Genomic DNA, 24703 nt, shown 5'->3' with positions numbered 1-24703 from the left:
CTTTATGGGTTGCCCTCATGCAAAACGAGTTTTATCCAATAAAAATATAGGTCCAGTCCAAATATTTCTTATACAAACAAAATTCTCCAGTATCAAAATTAATATTTAATCTGAACTTATTTTCAATTTAAATTTCCACATTATCTCCTATAATATAATAGACATCACACACAGAAATTTGGCTATCCAAGTATTTAAGTAAGTAATCCTTGTTATGTATAGTTTGTTATTGATTGATTTATTACCTCATAATTTTAAAATAATAACCAGCATCAATACTTAGAAGAGTGCCTGGTTTATATTGAGTTCTATGAAATACTTTATACAATTAAGGAATCATATTAAACTTAAAAGTACAAGAGATAATTGTGAAATTTCTGCAATTTCTTACTTTTTCTAATATTCTTTTAACTTGCACACAATTTTAAATGAAATAAAAGAAACATTGCTATGAAACACTTGGTCTGTACATATTTATGCAAACTTATTATTTTTTATTGGGCCACATCTGGTGATACTCAGGGGTTACTCCTGGCTATATGCTCAGAAGTCACTCCTTGGTTGAGGGACCATATGGGACATATAGGGACATAGGGGATTAAACCGCATTAAGTCCTAGATTAGCACTTGCAAGGCGGATATCTTACCCCTAGCACCACAGCTCTGGCCCTTGTAAAATTATTTGTATATACATGCATAGGTGCACATTTGCATATATATGCAACACATTTATGTTTTTATAATATTGCATTATAACTATGCGTAATCATGTGAAATATATGTGCACAATAGGCTATAAATTCTGTTATGATTACAACCATAGAAATTAGCAAGTTGTTAAAATCATGAATTATAATGCAAAAAATAAAATATTATCAGAATGGCTTGTTTAATGATAAAATAAAAGCATTACAAGCTTCTAGTTCAGAAAGTGTGTAACTTTATAATCATTATTTTGAGACAATGTTCTTTTATATATATTTTTTTATTTAAACACCTTGATTACATACATGATTGTGATTGGGTTTCGGTAAAGAACACCACCCATCACCAGTGCAACATTCCCATCACCAATATCCCTAATCTCCCTCCTCCCCACCCAACCCCGCCTGTACTCTAGACAGGCTTTCTATTTCCCTCATACGTTCTCATTATTAGGATAGTTCAAAATGTAGCTATTTCTCTAACTAAACTCATCCCTGTTTGTGGTGAGCTTCATGAGGTGAGCTGTAACTTCCAGCCCTTCTCTCTTTTGTGTCTGAAAATTAATTTTGCAAGAATGTCTTTCAGTTTTCTTAAAACCTATAAATGAGTGAGACCATTCTGCATTTTTCTCTTTCTCTCTCTGACTTATTTCACTCAGCATAATAGATTCCATGTACATCCATTCCACTCCTAGGAATATACCCTAGGAACACAAAAATACAATACAAAAATCCCTTCCTTATATTCATTGCAGCACTATTTACCATAGCAAGACTCTGGAAACAACCAAGATGCCCTTCAATAGATGAATGGCTAAAGAAACTGTGGAACATATACACAATGAAATATTATGCAGCTGTCAGGAAACATGAAGTCATGAAATTTTCCTATACATGGAGACAATATTCTGATGAGGTCAAGCATAAAATATGTGTTCAAATAACATGTATTACAAACCATATGCTTTGTATAAACGTTAATTCAGTTTATAAATTTTACTGACTTTACATGTAATTATATCTTAAAATACCATTTCAATAAATGTCTTTGTATTTAAATTCTAACAGTTTAAACCTCTATGTTGAATATGGCATACATTTGTATCATATAGTTAAGTATACATTTGATTAATCTATTTATGCTCCATACATTATAATTAATGTAAGTAAAGCACTGTAATATATAGTAGGTTTAGTTAGAATAATCATTCAGTCCCAGATGTTTAGCTAGTGTTTTATAATATTAAAAATAACACATGATAATAAATGTTATTATTTTGAAATCTTAAATAATAAGCATTGGAATAAATGCAGGTCTTTGTACATTACATGTGTTGCACATTATATATGCAGGTTGTATATTTAGTAATTTACTCAGTAATATATGAATTTTTAATGATAATCTATCACCAAATACAAAATGTGTAACAAACCATAGCTTTACCTCACTCCCATCCTCCTTAAAACTCACAGGCAATCTGGGACACTTTCCATTCCCTTCTTAATTTCAATATATTAAGTCTTATATGCAAATGTTCATATAAATATAATACTCAGGATTATATTTTCTTTCAACTGGAGAGGTAGTACATCAGAAAGGCCCCTTTGCCTCGTATGAAACCAACCAGGCTTTGATCTCTGGCACCACATAAGATGCTTTGAGCACTTGACAGGAGTGATATCTGTAATGCCAGAAGTTAGCGTTGAACACCACCAGGTGTGGTCCCCAAATAAAAGAAACATATATATGTATATATATTTGCATTTGAGAAATATCTAACTTGTTAAGATGTCATACTGCTTGCAATCTTTAAAAACGGCAACTTTTTGTAGATGATACCAGGAGCAAACAGTTGCTTGAAATTTGAGTGGAAATAAAAAATGATCAGACCTAAACACCAAACCCAAAGTCAAGGACAACAGAATCAAGACCCTCAATCTACAACAAGCTATACACAAAGAAGACCTGTTTTACTAATGTTCCAGGGGGCAAAGGAGGGAGGTATCGGATGCATGCTGGGAACAGGGGTTTCCGGAAGGAGTACAAGACTGGTGGTAAGAATGGTCCTGATTCACTGTCACTATGTACCTTAAATATAATGTGAAAAACTTGTACTTCATATTGGTCGCAATAAAAATTATTAAAAAGCTCAACTTTTATGTTAAGATCATATTGCCAAAATAGTTTACATTGAACTATATATTTAATTTTCATATCACTGTATGCATACAAAGCATTAATAATTAGGATCCAAACACTTCATCTAGTCTTCTACTGAGAAAAATTTAAATTATTTTTATAATGTGATATTGTAAACAATGTTATGAATATTAGAAACCAACAACCAGTGTTCATTTGCAAACATTGCTCTTGGATACATAAAAGAAGAGTTTCTGATTTTGAAAAACATAAATATTTAAATTTTGATCAGTTAGAAAACATTTCAAAAGTATTTAAAAATGCTTTCCCAGTAATAATATATTACTTATTATCCACCTATTGACAGGACGATTTCTGATAAAATTAGTAAGGCTTCTGTTTTACTTTTAAGGGGATTCACAATCTTGGGGTAACCAAGAAATACTGCTGAAGATTCTAGAAAACAATACAAGGGATTTCAAAGCAGAACTGCTTAGCTGTGCAGTGTCAGGGCCCACTTAGTGATGCTTTGGGTCGCTAGGAGATAACACGGTGGTACCAGAGATTGACCCATCTTACATTTCCTCCAATCCCTATATATTTCTCTAGCACCTAAGCCTGAAATAATTTGTGTCATTGGTTAATTTTCCTATATCAGATATTTTTCCAGTCTACTACTCATGAAAAAAACAGACCTTGTCCTTAAGAAAATTTGATGTGTGTTGGAGATGGAGATGGGTTAAATGTAATTTTCATTTGGAAGTCATATTTTATTTTTATTACAAAGTAAATTTTTGTTTTGTTCTTCACTTTTGGGCCACACCAGATGACACTCTGTTGTCTTGATTTAAATTAGTGACACCTATTGTTGGTAGGGGGATGGTGAGGCCTTTCTGGGCTTGACCGGGCTTCCGCAGTCCCTATGATCTGACAGGTCTGAAGGTTGCATGGTGAGGGCGGAGAGATTCACAAAGCAGTCAGATGAAGTTCCAGGAATCAGTCAACTCTCTTTCACAGTCACTACCGCCATGTACACCTCCTAACATGGCCTCTTATACTAAGCCTTTTCCTAGCAGCTACTTCTCTACTCCTTCTGGCTCTCTTGGCCTCTGTCTCTCTCTCAGCTGCTTTATTCCAAGCTTCTGAACTGGCTTCCAGGCTGACTAAATCCCTTTGGTGATGCCACTTTGATGATGCTCAATTGCTAATGCTGAATCGGATGCTGAATCTCTGATTATGATGCTTCTCATATATATACTTCTCTCTCTAACTCTCCTCATACCCTCCCCCCCACGCAGACTCCTCTCCCCGCCCATCCAGGTGTGGGCAGTTCTGATATTCCGTGGGATAAATAAGTGGGGGAGGGGATACCCACAACACTCAAGGGTTACTCCTGGCTCTGCACTGGAAATCACTCCAGGCAGGCTCTTGAGACCATATGGACTGCCGGAATCGAACCATGGTCAGCCATATGCAAGGCAAATTTCCTATTCATTGTGCTATCACTTCAGCCCCAAATTACAAAATAGTTTAATAAATAAAATGCTCCCTCTTTTGGTGCCAACAGTGAATTTAACTCATAAAAGTTCTTGTCTGCAATCTAGGACCTTCACTTGGACTCCAAAAGAACACCACTAACTAGATCACACACACAAAGATAAATAACCAATAAGACTAATTAGTTGTCCTATTACTGTACAAAATGTATTTTCTAAAAAAAATACCAATTGATTTTTAAAAATATATTTTAATTATCTGCAATTTAAAAATACTCATTTTGGTTATTTTATAAAAAATCCCATTCATTCTTATTTTGTGAAATGCAATTTATTCGCTGCCTTTTAAAAATGATAATACTCTTGTCAATGTCTGCCTTAACCCTATTCTAATATAAAACTGAGCAATAGGTTAGAGACAACAAGGGATAGATAATGATATGCACTTGGTACATTATATCTTTAAAAGTGAAATCAAACATAATAGTTCCTTGGATGACACTAATTTAAACATTATTGTTTTCATGCTGATATAAAATAATTCCAGCTAATTTTTTTATTATTAGTGGACTATCTGCTTTCATTGTAGTCCTTTCTCATAAAGTAACAGTTTCCGAGATCTGATGGACAACATTATGTGAGAACTTACTGTGTTAAATTTTACATATCACAGGATTTGCGAGAAAATATATCTGCCATATTTCATCCAGACAATTAATGATGAATGCTATGTCATTTAGTTCACATTTCAAAACTGATTTTTACGAGTGCAGAAATTTGATTGAAATGTGGTCAGTATTAAAAAGGAATCTATTGAAACATTAATTTTATAAAAATCTTGCGATGATAGGTTCATGTGTAAAATAGAAGGCAGTGTTACAAATCAAGTCAATCTTATTATGTTTCCGTACATGTCTGCCTCATCAACATAGTGCACTTTGCCTTGTTTGTCAAAAGGTGTAAAACTTGAGAGCTCATGAAGTAAAATAAAGTAGTTTTAGGGAAAGAAAGTGAATCAAAGATATACTGTTATTTCAAGTCTATCTCAAAGAAAAAAGAAAGAAAGGCACATCTGAGAGGGGCTATTATAACAGCTCATTGTAAAAACTAAAAGCCCTATCTTCCTAACATACGTTATGGCAAGGAAGGGGACTTACTTGTTCTTCTGATCTACTATTAATTAGCAATTTCCTGCTCTCTCTGACTTCTGGGACTTTGGCTCAGACATATTGATCTAAATGATGGTGAAATATCACTTTTTAGTAAGTGTCTAAATGGTGTGGCAACACCCAGTACTTTCTGATAGCCTGAAAGAAAGACACTACCAGGTCTAGCTCATTATCAAGAATAGGACAAACATCAGTCCCTTGATAAATGAAATGGAAAATAAATGATTTCTGTGAACTCCACCTTTCATCATGTTCCTGTTTCATATATAACCTATTCAAAAGTTCTAAAATGTTTAAAATATTTAAGATCCATAAATCACCTTTCCCTACCCAACTCTCTTTTCATTATTTAACTTCCCTTGTCTATGCAGGCCAATCATTCTATTGAAACTGTATCATTATATTCTTATATTCACTATGTTCTTTCTTAAGTGTAAACTTTTCTTGATTCTACACACGAAATATATAATTAGTATTAAATTTAATACAATTATTTTTATAATAAGGCATTTACTTTGGCAGAAAACTATGTAGTGTGCAAGGGACTGGAGCGGTGGCTTAAGCGGTAGAGTGTTGGCCTTGCACACATCTGACCTAGGATGGACCTCGGTTCAATCCCCTGGCATCCCATATGGTCCCTCAAGCCAGGATACTATTTCTGAGCACATAGCCAGGAGTAAACCCTGAGTGTCACCAGGAGTGGCCCCAAAAGCAAAGAAAAAAAAGGAAACTATGTTGCATGCAATCATTGAAATTGTATGATACAAATTAAACTTACATTATTGGTACCTCAACTTGTAATTATCAAATAACAAAATTCTTGAAGAAAATAAATTATTCCTGCTTAATAGATCTCTCAAATATCAATAGTTTACTTAAAAATTATCCATAGTTTCTTCTAAGTTTATCATCTATGTTTTGTCTTATTTCTTACTTTAAAAATAGTGTCTTTTAGAAATCTCATAAATAATTAGTGTTGGCACTAATATATGATATAGAATTGTTTTGGGGATTATTATAAACAGAACTAAAACTTAAATTTATTTGCTCCATAAATAATTTGCTATAATAATTTTTATTGTTGAGGCCAGGACATTGGGTAGGGTTTTTGTCTTGCATGCTGCCAACCAGCACCGCATATGGTCATTCAAGCAGAGCCAGAAATAATCCCCTCTGAGTATAGTTTAGAATATTTTCTGAAGACCTCTGAGTATAAACCATGAATCAAAAACTAACAATGAAAAATATAATATTTGTTGTGAAATACTAAAATTATTAGAGACTTGACTGGAGAAAAAAGCAAAATCAATAAAGCCTATAATTTTGTATTTTTGACTAAATAAGCCATTATCTTCTGGGTCTATTAAAACAAATAATGATTGTTAGATGATAATTTTATGTTAACAGCCCAGTTGTCAATCTTATAACACTAAGTCCTTTAGAGTAATATTTATAAAGAGAAAAAAATGTTCCCATAGTTTTATAATATTCCCATATTATAGTCAAATAATATTATAAATAAAATTATAGTCAAATGAGTGTTTAGGGCTATTGGAAATAGAAATCAAATATTTGACTTTTAATCGTGGCCACGGTAAGTTTTTGATTATTATTGCTGCCTTTTGACTTTATATTTAGTTTCAAATTAAGTCTTTTCAAAGAGAAAGATAACAGCTAATATGACATTGCTTTGCATGATAAAGATTTAAAAATTAATTTTAAACACTTTAAAATCTAATTAGCTTTTATTTAAAACTAAATTACTATTTTACTTCTTAATGCAGTGTCATAACTATTATAAAGTATTAAATTTCATTTAAACATTATTCAATATTTTACCCAGTTAGCTCTCAGAAATTGGGTAAAGAACTTTGAAGTTCTTCTATATTTATTTGCGAAACAATTAATTTTGACTATGCTATGGCCCATTTAACAGGATGTAGAGTCCTTTTCTAATTTCCTTATCTTCATCTTTATATACAGTTACTCTTCCCTAAAAGTAAAATTTGTTACCATTTTATATTGTTATAAAATTTATATTCTGAAATATTAAATCCAAATTTATATTAATTATTTTTGCTATTTGTATACTGAGTATATTTTAAAAATATATTTACAAAGCAATATTACTTATTAATGAAGATGTTCTTAAAGGTAATAATATTATGTCACTGATTATAAAATATGTATTTGTATCATAAGTATATATCCTATAGTACACTTTCAGATCATCTTGCTATAACTTTTTTATAGCCTTCTGTACATGTCCAGATAAGTAGAACTTGACCTTTTTAAAGGTAATATTTGAATGGAACATATATAGTATATTGGAAGTTTTCTAGTGCAAATATATAATCCTCTAGTCTTTTGAACATTCAATCAACATGATTCTGTGTGTGAGTTACACTATTCTTAAAAATATTTCCAAATATACATGTCTAGCTGACTGAATAGTTATAGAACTATTGGTTTCAATTCTAAGTGAACAGTGGAAATAAACATGGAAGGAGTCTAGTTAAAGTGATAAACTATGAGTCGATGAATATATTTCCAATTTCATCTAATAAAATATATAAATATTACTTAAAATACTCAATGGGTTCTTACATTTTTTTCAGATTAGCATCACTGAGTATTCAAACACAGAGCCTTTTTATTGAAATCTATTTCTATGAGAAAATCTATTCCCTGACCTCCACACACTACATAATCAAACATTCCTCTTGAAGAACCATCTTTATCTTTAGCGAGACAAAATTAAATATATTGGAAACTGAAGCTGCAACTGAGAAGTAATTGTGTGTGTGTGTGAGAGAGTGTGTGTGTGTGTGTGTGTGTGTGAGTGTGTGTGTGTGTGTGTGTGTCTATGGCCTGTCTGCTTTTGAATAGAAATCCTACTTTGACATATTTTACCTAGTGTCAAAAATACACTTTTATTTAATAGTGGTCCTTTTAGGAAAAAAACATTGTTTTCTTTGTACTATTCATTAATGCTGAGTCTACATAAAGGATAAACTTAAGAGTGACTGTAAGTAGGATTCTTTTTGGACACTGAAATGTATTTCATATTTTAAAAAATAAGCTGGGAGATTTGCTTTCAAATTAAATTGCATTATACTGCTTGATATATTGTGTTTTTTCTTCTCACACTATCTGACTAAATTACACCCTCCACCCACATAGGAATGGCTGAGTAAGTAAATGCAAAAGTGAAACACAGATGTAGGCAGGGAAATGAATTTTGGAAACCATTTTAGTAGTCAATGATGAGATTAGAAGGGGTACAGACACATGTCTTTAAAGCACAGGGCATTACTCTATTTATTGTCTGCTGAATCATCTGTTCTCTTCAGTGCAAAAAAACCACTTCTAGTTCAAGAACATATGGGTTTCAAAATCATATCCTCAGCTAGGTAATTGATCATAACCAATAACTTGGTTATATCCAGTTAAAGATCGCTGTCTTTCAACAATGCATGCAAATTCAGAGACATTCTATTGTACTTGAAAAGGACAGCTTCCTAGTATGTACTGATGAGAACTTTTGAGACTGTATTATAGAAAAGAAGGATTTCTAAATCCTGGAAGCATAAGGAATCTCTTGAGAATGTTTTAAAAAAGGAGTGACTGGGATTGGGAAATGGTAAGGAACCATGGTAAAAGGAGACAAAAAACTTTTTAGAAACTACAATATCGTCAGTGCTGTGAAAAGAGGATTCACACATCTGTCTGTAATTATGAAGTTTCTCTCCTACTTACTTTTGTATTGTTAACCACAGTAATTACATTTACTTTGCTTAGTAATCAAAAGTATGTGCATTGCCCAATTTTTTCCATTATTGTTTCAATTCAATAATAAAATTTAAGAATCACTTACTGGAAGCATCTTATGAAGCATATAAAATACTCATCTCTAGTAAAAGTTGTAATGAACTGGCAGAGATCGAAAACTGTGGATTAAATAAATCTGAGTTTGATTGCTTTGATGCAAACTCTGAAATAAAATGTATACTTGAGCTCAGTGCCAGGACACATTATTGATGTACTTTATTAGGTTTGTTGAATTATTTTATCACAAGCTCTATAAATATTTACATTTGATATAAGTTTTATTTGTGGAGAAAACACAGACTGAGGTAATTGGAATCCTCTGAGTCTTCAACAAGTTAGAATGATATTGTGCTTATGTCCCAATAAGGAAACTCATTCACTGCTATTTTGCTTTGCAATTAAAGTCATTGTGAGAATAAAAACTGAGCAAACAGTTTTTCATTTAGTCTTTTTCTTAGTTAAACTTCAAATTTCATCATTCATTAAATTCTCATTATGAGACAAAGGCACCAAAGACAAAGTGAGGTACTAGTTGAGAAGAAATTACTTAAACTTGCAACTTTATTCATTCTGAGATGATTTCTACTGGAAGCAGTTTGTAATAATTATGATTTAAATGAATTTCTACTTTGTTTTCTGCCTCACTGAATTTAGGGTGTACTCATATGTCTTAACAGACTGAGAAAGAATAAAAAGAAAAAGTTTGAGTCATTTTTTTCCAGTATACACTTTGAATTCACTTAGAGTAGGTTGGGATAATACATAAGTAATTAAAATACCAAGTGCCATCCTATTAGGTTGTTTATAAAAAGGTATTTGAATGTTTTCTGGTGAAGTTGTCCAAAACTATTAAAAATGGTGGGAGCAGTTGAAATTAATAATAATTTAAATAGCCCTATGCTGCAATAAAAAATGAAAAGAATATTTTGCTATTTTTATTTTGAATCAATCAAGCTTTAAAAAATAAGTCTTTAATTGTATAAATTAGAGATGAAAGATCAGGAATATGTAGAAATTCTTGAGATTTCATTCATGAGTCTTCAGAATTAACAGTGTCACCTTAGATTATAATCTCCCACATGCACAGCCAGCCACATCCACAGCTAAATTAGGTGTGATACATTCTACAGGACTACAGTCAAGATTATTTAGCTCTTAGAAAATGTTCTCAATAGTCCTGTTTTCACTCTGTGAATAAAGGGAAACTTGTTTACAAAAGTATCATTACTTTTTAAAGGTAAGTAGTATGTAAATATGTCTAATAAAATCAAGTATTTTAGAGAGAACCTAAATGAACAATCTTCTTATCCATTCTGCAACTTGTAATTGTAGCTTCATTGCTTCACAAAAAAAGTGTTAAGAATTTCTTTTGTGTATTTCTGGTAATTTTCACATAAAGACCCTACAAGCATTTTAATATTGTATGCACAACATTAAAATATACTTGAGAACTTGTTTGTGGAGGATCAATGGGCCTTGTGAGATCTTTCCCTGTAAGATTGTGATATAATAGTTTGCTAACAGTTTCCTTGGGACTAAAATTATGATATAACTGTTTTCATAGGAACAAACAAACTGGCTCATACTTTCTGATCCCACATAGAGATCCTCTTCTTCGAATATATTATTTTCTACGTAGGGACTTTCTACCATACTATATATTTGAATTCTGTAGCACACCAGATATTTCTTTTTGCCATACCCTGATTTCCTTTAAAAAAGCATACTTCATTGCCAAACATTCTTCACATTTTGAATTCCCAGGAATCTAGACTAAAGACAGCGCACATATGAACTTTTAGAGGCAACTTGACAGAGCTCTCATGGAGTAAGGATAATGCCTAGCAAAGTCGCAGAACCACAGTCCTGTGGTGGTCACCAGAGCTATCCACAAGACTCTGCCCACATCATGAGAGCAACTTTTCTTTTTTTTTTTCTTTCTTCTTTTCTTTTCTTTTCTTTTCTTTTCTTTTCTTCTCTTTTCTCTTCTTTTTCTTTCTCTTTCTTTTCTCTTCTCTTCTCTTTTTTCTTCTTTTTTTCTTTGCTATCATGCCCACATTGTCAGTTTGCTTCCAGGAAAGAAATCTGCATGCTCAAGACATGGTACATATGCCATGGGGTAGACTCCTTTTACAGAACTACCATATTGCTTAGTACCTTAGACATGAAAATTATGATTGCTTCTTTTGAAAGCTTTTAAATTCTTTTAAAATTAATATTTTTATTTAAGAACCATGACTACAAACATGTTTGTAGCTGGGTTTCAGTTATAAAAAAAGAACATTCCCCTCACTAGTGCAACATTCCCACCACCAATGCCTTCAAAAGACATTATTGTAATAATATCCAGAGACAATATAGATGAGGGCTGGGAGGACCGGCTCACACTCTGAAGCTTACCACAAAGAGTGGTGAGTTCATTTAGAGATATAACTACATGACAACTATCATGACAATCGCAGTGAGTGAGAACAACTTTTCTATATAGCACTTTAGAAGGAGGAGTCATAGTTTACTAAGAAAAACTTTCAGAAGACAACATTTAACTTAGAGTTGATATGAAACTATCTGGTTAAAGCAAGATCATGATACTAGTGTGAGAACTATTTCTGTTGGAGAAATGAAAGGATTTCCCAGAGAGGGTAACACATGTAGAAGAAAGGTAATTTGGGGACACCATGAGTTCTTGAGTGCCAAAGGGATACTTATTCTATAAAATGGAGCTGGCACTACAGATTTCAAAATGGGAAAGAGCGTAATTATGCTAGTCATTTAAAAAGGCAACTAATCATAGTGATAAAGATGGCTACCTATGGTTGGTCCATACAAGATCAGATTTCTAGAAATTTCCAAAGTTACTGACTCTGTTTTCAAAAAATTATATTTTTTCTGGCTCTGGTACTGACATACAAACACAAAAATCTGAACATAATAGGTTTGGTTCTAATTATCAAGGTACTTGTATAAGTGTGCATGTATGTGTGTGCACAAAATTATGCTTATTTGGCGATGCTCAGAATTTACTCATAGTTTTGCCCTCACAGATCACTCTAGGAGCATTCAAGGTACTATGTGGGGTGCCATACATTGAACCCAGAGTAGCAATATGTAAGGCATGCACCCTACCCACCTTTAAAAATAACTAAGCAAACATGCCAATTTTCTGAAATTGTCAAGTATAATGTCCTTCATTTTTTAAGAGGGTTACCATGAGCATATGTAATCCACAGGAGAATGAAGAATTGAAAGTTGCTTAGGGTGTAAAGGCTTTTGAGAAGGGAAATTGGACTTTTCTAATTACCTACCAACAAATTTGAATTAAGCTAAATACCACACATTAAACTTGAACTTTGATTCTTTGCTATCAGCTGGCAGTAAAACAAAATGATTTGAAAGAGCGAAGACAAAACAGACATACAAGGGGTCTAGGTTCCTATAGCAGTATTATTATTTACAGGATTTTATAATGAAGTGATTTCTCTCTTCTCAAAATCCTTTAGCCAATAAACATTCATTTTCAAAGTCTCACATAAAGGAAACAGAGAACTACATTAACTCAAGCTAAAGGCAAAGGTGATATGAATGAAAAGGAGAAAAAATGTAGCACATCTGGTGAGGTCACACTGGGAACCACAGCTTAGACATTGGAGGGAAATGTTTATGACAAGTGTGAGACCTTCCTCCCTGGCCACAGAACCTGGATGTCCCAATACCTTTCCTCTTGAAGTTCCAGGAAAAAAAGCACAAGAGATAAGATATAAGTTAGTGTTAATAAAACGAAATCAGAATGAATGTCACTTACTATAATAGTGAGCTAACAAAATGGCATTAGCTTAACAGAACTGAATTCTACTCTTCGAACCCTCACTTCCAAGTAACTGCAAGTTAACAAGATTTTCACCTCTTCACCTTCATTTTTACAATTGTGAAAATGGATCTTCTGAGTTTGATAATAATACTGAATAAAATGTTGGGTATGCATTTAAATGAATGAGGTAATAGTTAACTTAGTATCTAGTATAAATATTTAATACATATTAAAAGGTGAAGATACATACTTTCTAGCAGATCATGGGAATATCTGTCCCCACTATTTATCTATTTTCTGATTCATAAATGATATGAAATAGTTACACTTATGACAAATAAATGTTAATGAAAATACTACTTAATATATAAATTTACCCCATAGAAGTGACTTCAATTAATAATGGAATTAGAGAAGGATTAGACTTGAAATATAAGATGTGTATTCTAGTCCCAATGTAAATTTTAGGTTGATCAGGTCTATTATAGTACATATTATAAAAAAAAAAAACACTCAAGTTTGGAAATAGGAAAACAGATTTAGTATTTGTAGATAGAGGACAGTTACAGTAGCTCAGCTTACTTGAGGAATTATCTGACTTTCTAGGCAAGTGGATATTCCTTTGCTTGTCTTCCTATTTTCCATCAATAAACATAATTAATAACTCTGTAAGAGTTGATATTAGCATGCAAGTAAATAAATTATGAATGTCAGAGCAATTGAAATGCTTTTTATTGAATTGAAAATAGGATAGAAGTTAACACCAAATATTACTATAGATAGCCTTGCAAGACATCAATCAGTTATCTTTTAGTAAATTACACTTTCAATTTATTCGATTAACCAATCTATAAATCTTTGCTCCTTAATTCTTGTTTAAATGGATCTCAGCATCATCCTCAATCTTTCAGTAGCTGCTGGATTAAGTAAAACGTTTGGCAGATATTTAATTTTATATTCATAAAAGATTTCATTTTTAACATTTTGAAGATCACGCTTACCATATGCTTTTTTAAAAATGACACTGCAAAACTCTTAGAAAGAAGTCTTGATTACTATGTGCATTTCTCAATATTACATTTCAATATAAATAAGTTGTAGCCAAGTCTCTGTATGTAAGTCACTCCAGATGTTATTTTGGTCCTTTTTATAATTAATTTCACAAGTTTCAAATTGCTAAAGAGTCTCACTCAGGTGCTGCTACAAGAGGAACTTTGAAACCATGGGATTGCATTTTAGTTCTGGTGGGACTGAACCTCAATTGCACTGACAAATTTACCAGCCATTTGCATTAATTTTGCCTACACAGCTGCTGATCCGAAAAGGAAGGAGCTAGATTTAGATGATGACAGGTTAGCTCATCTCTCTTAAAACTAAATACTGATTACACATTTACTTCAAGTTTTCATACAAGACATGGAAGAGAACAAGGAAGACAAACTTATCCCTGACATAGGGTGATACTAGCTCAGCAATCATCGAGACAGACCCTTGCCCTTTCTCTCTAGATAAACATCCTCATACTCACTCACCACAAGTGATGAAAAGATAAGTGACATCAGGCAAACATTGTGGGAATGAGGCAAGTAAATTTTCCCTTGTAGTATAGATAACATTCTTCATTTGTGGCGTGAGTGGAGTTGAGTTTTTGGGTCACACCCAGTGGCTCTCAGGTTACTCCTGGCACGCTCAGGAGATCAAAAAGGATGTTAGGAATTGAACTGGAGTCCCTCCAGGGTTGGCCAGGTACAAGGCAAATTCCCTACTTCTGTGTTATCACCCCAGTCTCCTATAACATTCTCTTAATTTAAAAGCTATTATAGATTATTTCTTTAATATACAAGTAAGACGTATAAATTAACTGCAAATTAACTTATAAATTTATTTGCTTACAAATATGTATTTGATGACCCTTTTCTATGCACAAAGGACCTATAGAATGAATACATATGCATATAAAGTAAAGGTTTATTTTTACAATGACCTAAAGTTCTACTTCTTTCAAAAATCCTCCAGTTTGATCCCTAATGCCATTAGAATGTCATTAAGTGGGATTAGAGAAATGATTAGGCCATGAAGTAGAGTCCTCATTAATGACATTAGTGTCCTGCTAAAAGTCATTATAGGAAAGTATTCCTGATCTCTCCATCATATGTAGCTTCAGACAAATGATAATCATAGGGCCCTGGTTGTGAAGTTATATGTTTATGTCTTAGTAATATTGTTTTTATTTATATGATTTGTAGTTTACTGTATTTTGTTAGAGAAAAACTGAGTAGATTAAAATGATTCATTTAATGAAAGTGATTATCTTTTATATAACTTTATTTTTTAAATAAAAACCCTAGATAGTAAAAAGATATTGATTCTAAACTGTGTAAGAATTTTCATTTTTTTCTGGATGTCCTTGACTTTTTTTTAATACAATCTTTATGCACCATGTTAATAAGCATGGTTGTAGTTGGGTTTCAGTCATAAACAGAACACCCCCCTTCACCAGTGCGACATTCTCATCAACAATGCCCCCCTCCTTCCCAATCCCTGCCTGTATTCGGATAGTCATTCTACTTCTCTCATCTAGATTGTCATGATAGTTGTTAGTGTAGGGCAACTGACTTTAAGAGTTACTTCATGGGGCTGGAGTAATATCACCTCGGTAGGGCGTTTGCCTTGCCTTGCACATGGCTGACCCAGAATGGACCATGGTTCGATCCCCTGGCGTCCCATAAGGTTCCCCAAGCCAGGAGCAATTTCTGAGCACAGAGCAAGGAGTAACCCCTGAGCGTGACCAGGTATGCCCCCAAAATAAACATACAAACAAAAGTGTTGCTTCATGATTTTTTTTCTTTACTTGATTTAACCAAGTAATTAACAAGTATCTTACACTAAAGTCACTGAAATTGCCTGATAAAATAGATCCTATAAAGAAGTAAAAGAAGGTGGCGCCATATGACTGCTTCCATATTTTCCTACCTCAGGAAAAAAAAAACACACTAAAATAAATTAATTTTCAAACTATAGGTATTTAGCTGAACTCCTTTTCATAGATATATAGCTATTCTATCACTATCCAAAAAAATAAATAAAATATAAAATAAAGGGTACATAACATTTTTGAATATATATATATATTTTATGTTTGTTTGTTTGTTTTGTTTTGGGGTCACACCCAGCCTTGCTCAGAGGTTACTCCTGTTTCTGTGCTCAGAAATTACTCCTTGCTGGCATCGGGGACCATATGGGATGCCGAGATTTTAACCACCATCTATCTGGAACGGCTGCGTGCAAGGCAAACGTCCTTCTGCTATGCTATCTCTCCTGCCCTAAATTTTTGAAATTTTTAAATATTGCCCACTATGTTATATATTTATTGGCATGCCATTAAGTAATAGAGATATTGGTGAAAAATAAGATTAGTAATAGTCATTTCAGTTGTAATTCTTATGAAGAAGTAAATTATACATTTGCAATAGAAACTCACAATTTATCAATAAGAAGATGTGGTCCCCCCCCCCTTTGGGGTGATTGGAGAAGGCAGTAAGTTCAGACCATATTTTCCTCTTCTTTTTAGTAACTTCTTTGAGGCCTTTCTTCCTGGATCAGCTATTTCATACATCAATTTTTCTCTTAATATTTAGTTTCTTCTAGAGAGAACAAGCAATGGAATTTATAGACCTATCAATGATTTCTCCAGAATTTCAGATAAGAAAATGTACCCAGGATATGAAGTGTTCTAAGAAGATAGATGTTCTATGCAGTGGAAAGCAAAAACCAGTTGCCAGTAACTTAGGAAACTTATTTTTTCCTATACTTTCCTATCTATTTCTTATTTATTTTCTATATAAATAAAACGAATCATTGTGTATCAGCTATTACCATGTATAAGATATTAATATTTTAGCACTAACAAGATATCATAGATTGTCACCATTACTTGTTGCTGAAACCACATATCTTTGAGTGAGCTGCAAAGAATATTTTAATGGAATAAAATCTTGTTATAAGTTTTCTAGAGAAATTCAGAGAAAAGAGGTAAAACAAGTAACATACAGCAATATGAACAATGCTTTAAATATAGTTATTCTTATCACTAGAATTGCAACTTTCAATGGTTACTAATTTTTCATTATATGCCATTTCATTTATAACTCATTAACTATCATTTCTGGAGATAGATCTTCTCTACTTACTCTAATCTATTACCTCAGAAAGTTGCCGCTAATTTTACTAAATTTCACTTTCCTCAACTTGTTAATATCAAGTAAGTATTTAAGATAGCTTATCTTTATTATTTAAAAATACTTGTTTTATATGAAAATAAAATTAGAGCTCAGTTCATATACGAAGGTTGTATTACTACCTTTCAGCATAAATTTTTATCTAATCATAAACTAAATGATAGAAGTAGTTCTAACATAAAATACTTTGTTCTTCATTACATGCTTGTTTGTATTTCTGAAGAGGAAATTGCTTCAATCACTTTAAATATTCCATTAAAATTATATGGCAACATAAGCTTGCAATATTCTATCCACTATCTACATTAGTTCCGCAAATATAATCAAATGCTTCCAGTTTACTATTCTTATAATTTCTTTTATTTTTGTTTAACTTACTATTTTGTATGTATGCAAACACATTTTGAGATAAGTTTATTGTGTATAATAATGAAGATCTGCAAGTTGGAAATGATTTTGTTTCACTAACTAATTCAGAAATATTATGTCAACAGAAATGTCAAAAGTTATGTGATATATTGAAATTTTTTGATAATTGGGGTTCCCACATTAATATTCATAAATAAAAATTCCATTAAATATTTTATACAAAATAATAGGCAAAAAATAAACATGGACACATGGATATTTATGACATTAAATATTACTTTTTTGTATATGAATCATGAACTATCACCTTGAAATCATATGCCAACACATTGCTTACATTTTCCTCCAAAATAAATGTTGGTTGCATGCAAGGCAGACACCACTGTGTGATTGCTCCTGCCCCTTAAATTCAAAATCTTAAAATTAGAAATATTTTGCACAAGAATATATGTAAATATAAATTAATCTTTTCACTGTTTAGTTACATTAAAATACTCAATCACAAGCATTATTTCAAATATTATCTATGTTTGTACTGATTGTTGATCAAACTAACCATGACAGCTAAAATAAATTCAAAGGAAAAATAGCAAATTTTTCTCAACCCACAAAAACTACCTGAAATAAAAAAAATAATTATATAATTTCACAGGTTGCATTACAATAGAAGATATAAAGGCATTTATTGGTAGATGCTTATTATGCTAATATTTCCAAAAGCACACATTGTTCTTGAGTGTCCAAATTTAAATTATTTGACTAGCTACTAATACTATTTATCTCTGGTCTAATTTTATTCTATTTGTCTCTGGTCTTTAGTGCCAATTCTATTTTGAAGTATGCATTTCAATTCTTTTCTGCTTAACTATTCTGAAACATACATGAAATTTACTTAGAAATGCAGTCATGTAAAATATATGACAGTACTTAAACCAATGATGCATTCACTAGACAGACTTTTAAATTGATGTGCTGTCATTTTCTTTTGTTAAAATATTGGCTGGATAATTTACTCCAGATATATCCTTCATGGATTCTTTTTTTTAGCAAAATTATGTCTAAATGCATAATTCTATGTGGGATAAAAATTAAAAAGGCAAGTTATTTATACTGATAAGCAAAATAACTCACGTAAATTTCAAATCTCACTAAGAAGGACAGATTTTTGTCAGAGAGTAACAAAAAGTATCAGTTAATATTTGTGAAACATTATTGGTTTTTAACACCCCCTCTTTTAATAATATTTATAAGATAGTCCAGCTTTTCTGAAATCATATGCTTCATATCTTTCAAACATCTCGAAGATTCTTGGGCATTTAGAGACCAATTTTCTGTCTGTAGTCCCTCAAGATGTTGTTTGGCATTTATTTTGATGATAAACTTACAGTTTTTAATAGAGAGAGATTTTAGATATGTTCTTTCATATCAAGTAATCATTAAAAAAGATATCCAGCAAAAGTCAAGCTGGAATTCATTAGCTTAATAAAAATGAAACAATTATGAGGAACATCGTGTACTATAAGAAAAATCATGTTTATATGGTCTTTTAAATAAATAAAGCAAAGCCAAAAATCACAAGCAAAATTACATAAAATAGCTTTATAAAATGTCAAAGTTGAACTACTAGAAAAACCACCTGTTTGTCATTATTCTGTATGTTATAGAAATGTTTTATTTCAAAAAAGTTAATTTGGTCTTTATAAAGCTATCTAAGTTTATATCATATGTTATTTAACACAATGGTTAATATCTACTATTGATTTTAATTTTACCACAAGTAAAATATTCAAGATTAGAAATTAGTTGTTTCTTAGATAATAACATAAAAAGTTTTTATGCTTACATGTTTTTTGCATTACTTGGAAGAAACTTTAGAACTAAAATTAAAGAAAGTGATTCTAAGCTTCCGATGAATTTATAGGCAAAGTCTTCTGTTCATTATTCTAATTTAGTGTTTAAAAAACTGGGTTGCAGGAGAGATTTATCTTGCTATACAACTACACTAAAAGAAAAATTAAAAGCATGAAGACGTTAAAGTAGTAGAATGGAATTAATGATGATGGCCTTGGTGGTGGGAAATTTGCACTGGTGAAGGGTAGGCATTTTACATAAACTCAATCATGAATAACTTTCTAACTCTATCTCTTAGTTGTTCAAAATATTAAAAATATGATTGTACAAATATGATCATATCAATGCAAAAAAAGCAAAGAGTCTATTGAATATAAAATTATTTGTGTATTTCCTATTAAGTATTATCTTGTTGCCACTTTTTGAGAAGTAAATTATCTAGTTATTTATCTCATATTAGTTACTAGATATTTAAAAATAAAACTCGGTCACTGACTGGAAAGATGTTCATCTGTGCCCTTTCCTGTTTTCACAGTTGCATATTGCCTAGTGTTTCTTCAGCATAATACATGAATATATGTGATGAAAGATAAATGTAACCAAACCAAATATTTTAAATCACTTTTATTATTTGATATAATAGTTTAAGGCTAGCTGAAGCAAGTGGCAATTAATTGAAGTTGGTTAAAGTAGGTAATTCTTTAAGTGTATATATATTTGATTTTTTTTTTTTTTGGTTTTCGGGGCCACACCCGTTTGTGCTCAGGGGTTACTCCTGGCTAAGCGCTCAGAAATTGCTCCTGGCTTGGGGGGAACATATTGGGACGCCGGGGGATAGAACCGTGGTCCTTCATTGTCTAGTGCTTGCAAGGCTAGACCACCTTACCTTCTAGCGCCACCTTGCTAGCCCCCCCTATTTGATATTTTTCAAGATGATTTTTGTCCCTTAAAAGTCTAAAGTATGTTGGAGCCCAGAGCAGTGGCACAAGTGGTAGGGCATCTGCCCTTGCACGCAGCTAACCTAGGTCTGACCATGGTTTCAAATCCCCCAGCATCCCATATGATACCCCAAGCCAGGAGCGATTTCTGAGTGCTATCCAGGAGTAACACCTGAGCATCACTGGGTGTACTCCCCCAGTAAAAGCAAAAAATAAAAGTTATGTATGTTACAACTAAGCTCTGTTCAGAAGGAGACAATTCTCAGAATTGGGAACCATATTAGAGCTTTATCTGGTGGTGTTCTTGGGGTCACTGATTCTGGGAATCAAATCCATACCACTGCATATGTCAGGCATGTGTGCAGCACCTCCAACCATCTCCAGAGTCATACAAGAGACCTCTTTTTTTTTTTTTTTTTTTGGTTTTGGGGCCACATCCGCCAGCGCTCAGGGGTTAGTTTTGGATCTGTCTTCAGAAATTGCTCCTGCCAGGCTAGCAGGACCATATAGGATGCCTGAGATTCAAACCACCATCCATCCTGGACCAGCTATGTGCAAGGCAAATGCCCTACCACTGCGCAATCATCTATGGCCCCAGAAGATAGCTCTTTTAAAGTTGATCCTCAAGTCTGCTGGGCATTAAGTATAGCATTTTAGACTGAAAGGGAAGTCTAAGTTTATGATTTCGGATATCACAAATCACTCGAGAATTTTGAATAGGCTAAAAGTACAGTAAGCCACTCATTTACCTCACAAGGATATTGATTATTAGGAATCTCTAACTAGCATATACTCCATTCCTGATTTCCCTAATCCATTCACACTTTCTTACTCATCTTTATTGCTTCACCCCATAAAACTAGTTTATTACTACTGATATTTACTACATTTAATCAAGATTTTCCAATACTTCATAAACCTAGGAGTTAATTCTCCTTTGCTCAATTCTGATATTCAATCTGATAATGACATTTACGATAAAAAGTATATTGTATATCAGATAAAAGGAAGTGCTAATTAAATCAAGGACATTTTCCATTTGAATTGAATGTTCCTTATTAAATATGCTTTCAAATGATTCCTAATACTTTATTATTTAGTATTTTAAAAATGTATTTATTTAGCCTTTGGTGCTTCAATGACAGGGCTCGGGGCTTACTCCCAGGATGGGAACTCCTGGGACCACTCCTGGTCGGGCAGAGAATACCACCTCAGGTACCAAGGATTAAACCCAGATTGATGTGTTTGAGACCAAGTGATCTACCCACTGTTCTATCATACCAGCTCCTAGATAATTCCTATTTTTATTCCTCTTTCATCAGGACTTTGTTTTTGATTATTTTTTCCTAGCATATGTTTACAAATATATATTTTTACTTTGGTACACTCATGTGAACCCTTTTTTAATTTGCCTCTGGTTGGCATCTGGATCATTATTACTTACTAGATGTCAGCTTATAGATTTTCCCTTACCTCCTGGAGTGAATTGATAAAGTGAATTTTGTGTTCATATATAAAGCTGTTGTTCCTACTACACAGCTGGAAATTCCTTTTTCCTATCTTCTGCATAGCATATCTAAAATATGTTTAAGCAAACAGGTATGTATTTAATAAATGCTTTTAGAATAATTTTCATAGTTACCATCTCATGAATACCATGTGCACTCAGTAGTTTGAATTTAACAAAAATCCTTGGGGTGACCCTAAGGCAGATAACAATTTTGCCAAGGTTATCTTGGTGGTCTCTCTTGGAGGAGCACAGAAAATTTGAGAATACCTAAAGCGTCTAGATTGGGCAAGAAATTCTAGAAAATATGAGAAAGTAATGAGAGAGAAAGAAAAGATAAAGATAGAAGATACCTCTAGACAATTTATTTATTCAGAAAGATGTCAATGACAAGAAGTGTCAGTAACTATTAGCATAATACATATGTCTACTTATCTCAGATAACATCAATAAATAATCATGAAACTTTATAAACCATATAAATAAATAGCATATATAAACTGCATAATGTTCTCAACTTCTTTAAAACTAATGGATGATTAATGATAAAGCTGACCTAAAAAGGAGATTTTAAGACAAATTTAAACTTTACCCAAATTGTTATAGCATCTGGAATACACAGAATTCTCGTGTTCATACTCTTATGTGGATAAAGGGCATTCAGCTATAAAAGTCAAAATAGAACAAAGGAATAAGGGTGTAGAAGTGAAGGGAAAGAGCCTAAAAGGGTTTCTGTCTGTTTTCAGATTAAACCTTTAGACAGCAAGAAAATGGATTAGGTCTAAGGGAGGAGAACTTCTAAATCTCAATTAACTCATGTTGTTAGGAAAAAGAACAAGGATCTGAGACAGAAGCTCAATCCAACATGTTGATTGATGTATTCTCTATGCCACATTGCCCTGGCCAAGTGGGAACTGACTACTGTGCTCTTTGAGCCAAGACTATAGAAACTTATCTTCGAATGCAACCAAAACCAAAAATCTCAACTGCGGGAAGCTGCAGACTCTACATACATAATTTTCTTTTTCTTTTTTTTTTCCCCTGGGTCAGCATGAGTTATAGGTATAACTGGCAATGCATGCATCAAGGTAAAACTATTTGTTAGTCTTCATAGCATGACTCCCACAAATTGATACTGCTGTGATATTCTGCAGATATTAGACAACTAGCATAAAGTTTTTTTCTTAATAACCCCTTAGGCAGAAAACATTCTTATGTATAAACAGCTGTGCTACAATTCATTTCTTTACTTATGTTTTCTTCCCCCACTAGGTTTTCATCAAAAAATATTTAAAATGCCTATTTTAAGAACAAAGGCCTTACATAGTTCTATTTCTTTAGAAAACCTAGTATTAGGAAGTCTTCCAGTTAGTATATTTTCTTCAAGAAAATAAACTTTTTGAAGTTAACTGGAATTGAACTGTTTTACCCATTTGAATTAGAATAATGAACTCATATTATAATTAATATATCCAAATAAAAACATCATAAATAAGACTTTAAATAATTATAAAATTAAATAATTATAAAATTAAAGTCATTAAACAGGAATAATAATTGCCAATATAAAGTTATTTGCAGAATGATTTATAATTTGGAATGAAAGTTGACTACATTCATGTTATTTTAAATGACAAGATTTCATTGACAATTTTGTGATTCTAATTCAATGAAATCAAAGAGATAAACAACTACTTTTATTCTATCACTACTGTTAGTAGGACATAATATGAAATATGAAGCAATTAAATTATAAATACCACCTAAGGTGATAACAAATTTTTATAAAGTGCAGAATAAAGGGAACTCTTGAATACTTTTGAGGTGTATATAACTTGGTCATTATGGAAAATGTATAGAGCTTTACCAGGAATTATATAGTATAGAACTATCATATTACTCAAATGGTTCAATTTGGATATTTATATATATATACACACACAAAGTTTAATATATATATGTATATATATACAAAAAATCAGCATCTTACAGAAATACATCTATTTCTGTGTTTACTCACAACAGTCACAAAATAAGTCTGTACTGATGAGTGAAGAATTAATACTATACAACTAAACACCCTCACACATGCAATCTTTTTCAGCCATATCAGAAGACTTTCTGTCATTGTATCAATATAGTTGTGCCTATAGGACAACTTAAAGACATTGTCAGCTATATTATCACTTTAACATGGACATTTTTAAATAGAAAAATCTTAGTCACAGTGAGCAAAACTTAATGGTGGGGATGTAGAGGAAAGGGGAATTCTGATCAAAAGCACATGATTTAGCTGTAAGATGAATAATTTTTAAGTATCTAATACTTAGCATGTTGACTACAGTGACTACTGGTAATAGCATACTGTATGCTTGAAAAATTCAGGAGCTGGAGTGATAGTACAGTGGTAGGGCATTTGCTTTGCATGTAGTAAAGCTGGGATGGACTGTGATTCGATTCCTGTCATCCCATATAGACCACTGCCTGCCAGAACCGATTTCTGAGTACAGAACCAGGAGTAACCACTGCGTACTACCAGGTGTGGCCCCAAAAATCAAAAACAAAAGAAAAAGAAAAATTCAGAGGCAGCAAATTTTCTCTTTTTTGTATTTTCTTACAGTAATCACAATTAAGGTTTAATTTTTTTTGAGA

The 24703-nt window shown here is 32.4% G+C and overlaps 1 protein-coding gene across 1 annotated transcript in view; it reads right to left on the bottom strand.

Annotated features, from left to right (window-relative positions):
- Window positions 1-24703, bottom strand: part of GPC5 (glypican 5) — a 1503836-nt gene that overhangs the window by 503343 nt on the left and 975790 nt on the right. The window lies entirely within an intron of this gene.

The sequence above is a fragment of the Suncus etruscus genome, chromosome 8, assembly GCF_024139225.1.
Source record: "Suncus etruscus isolate mSunEtr1 chromosome 8, mSunEtr1.pri.cur, whole genome shotgun sequence".
Classification (NCBI taxonomy): Eukaryota; Metazoa; Chordata; class Mammalia; order Eulipotyphla; family Soricidae; genus Suncus; species Suncus etruscus.
Note: the sequence above shows the minus strand (reverse complement) of the source record. Positions and strands in the feature narration are given on the sequence as shown.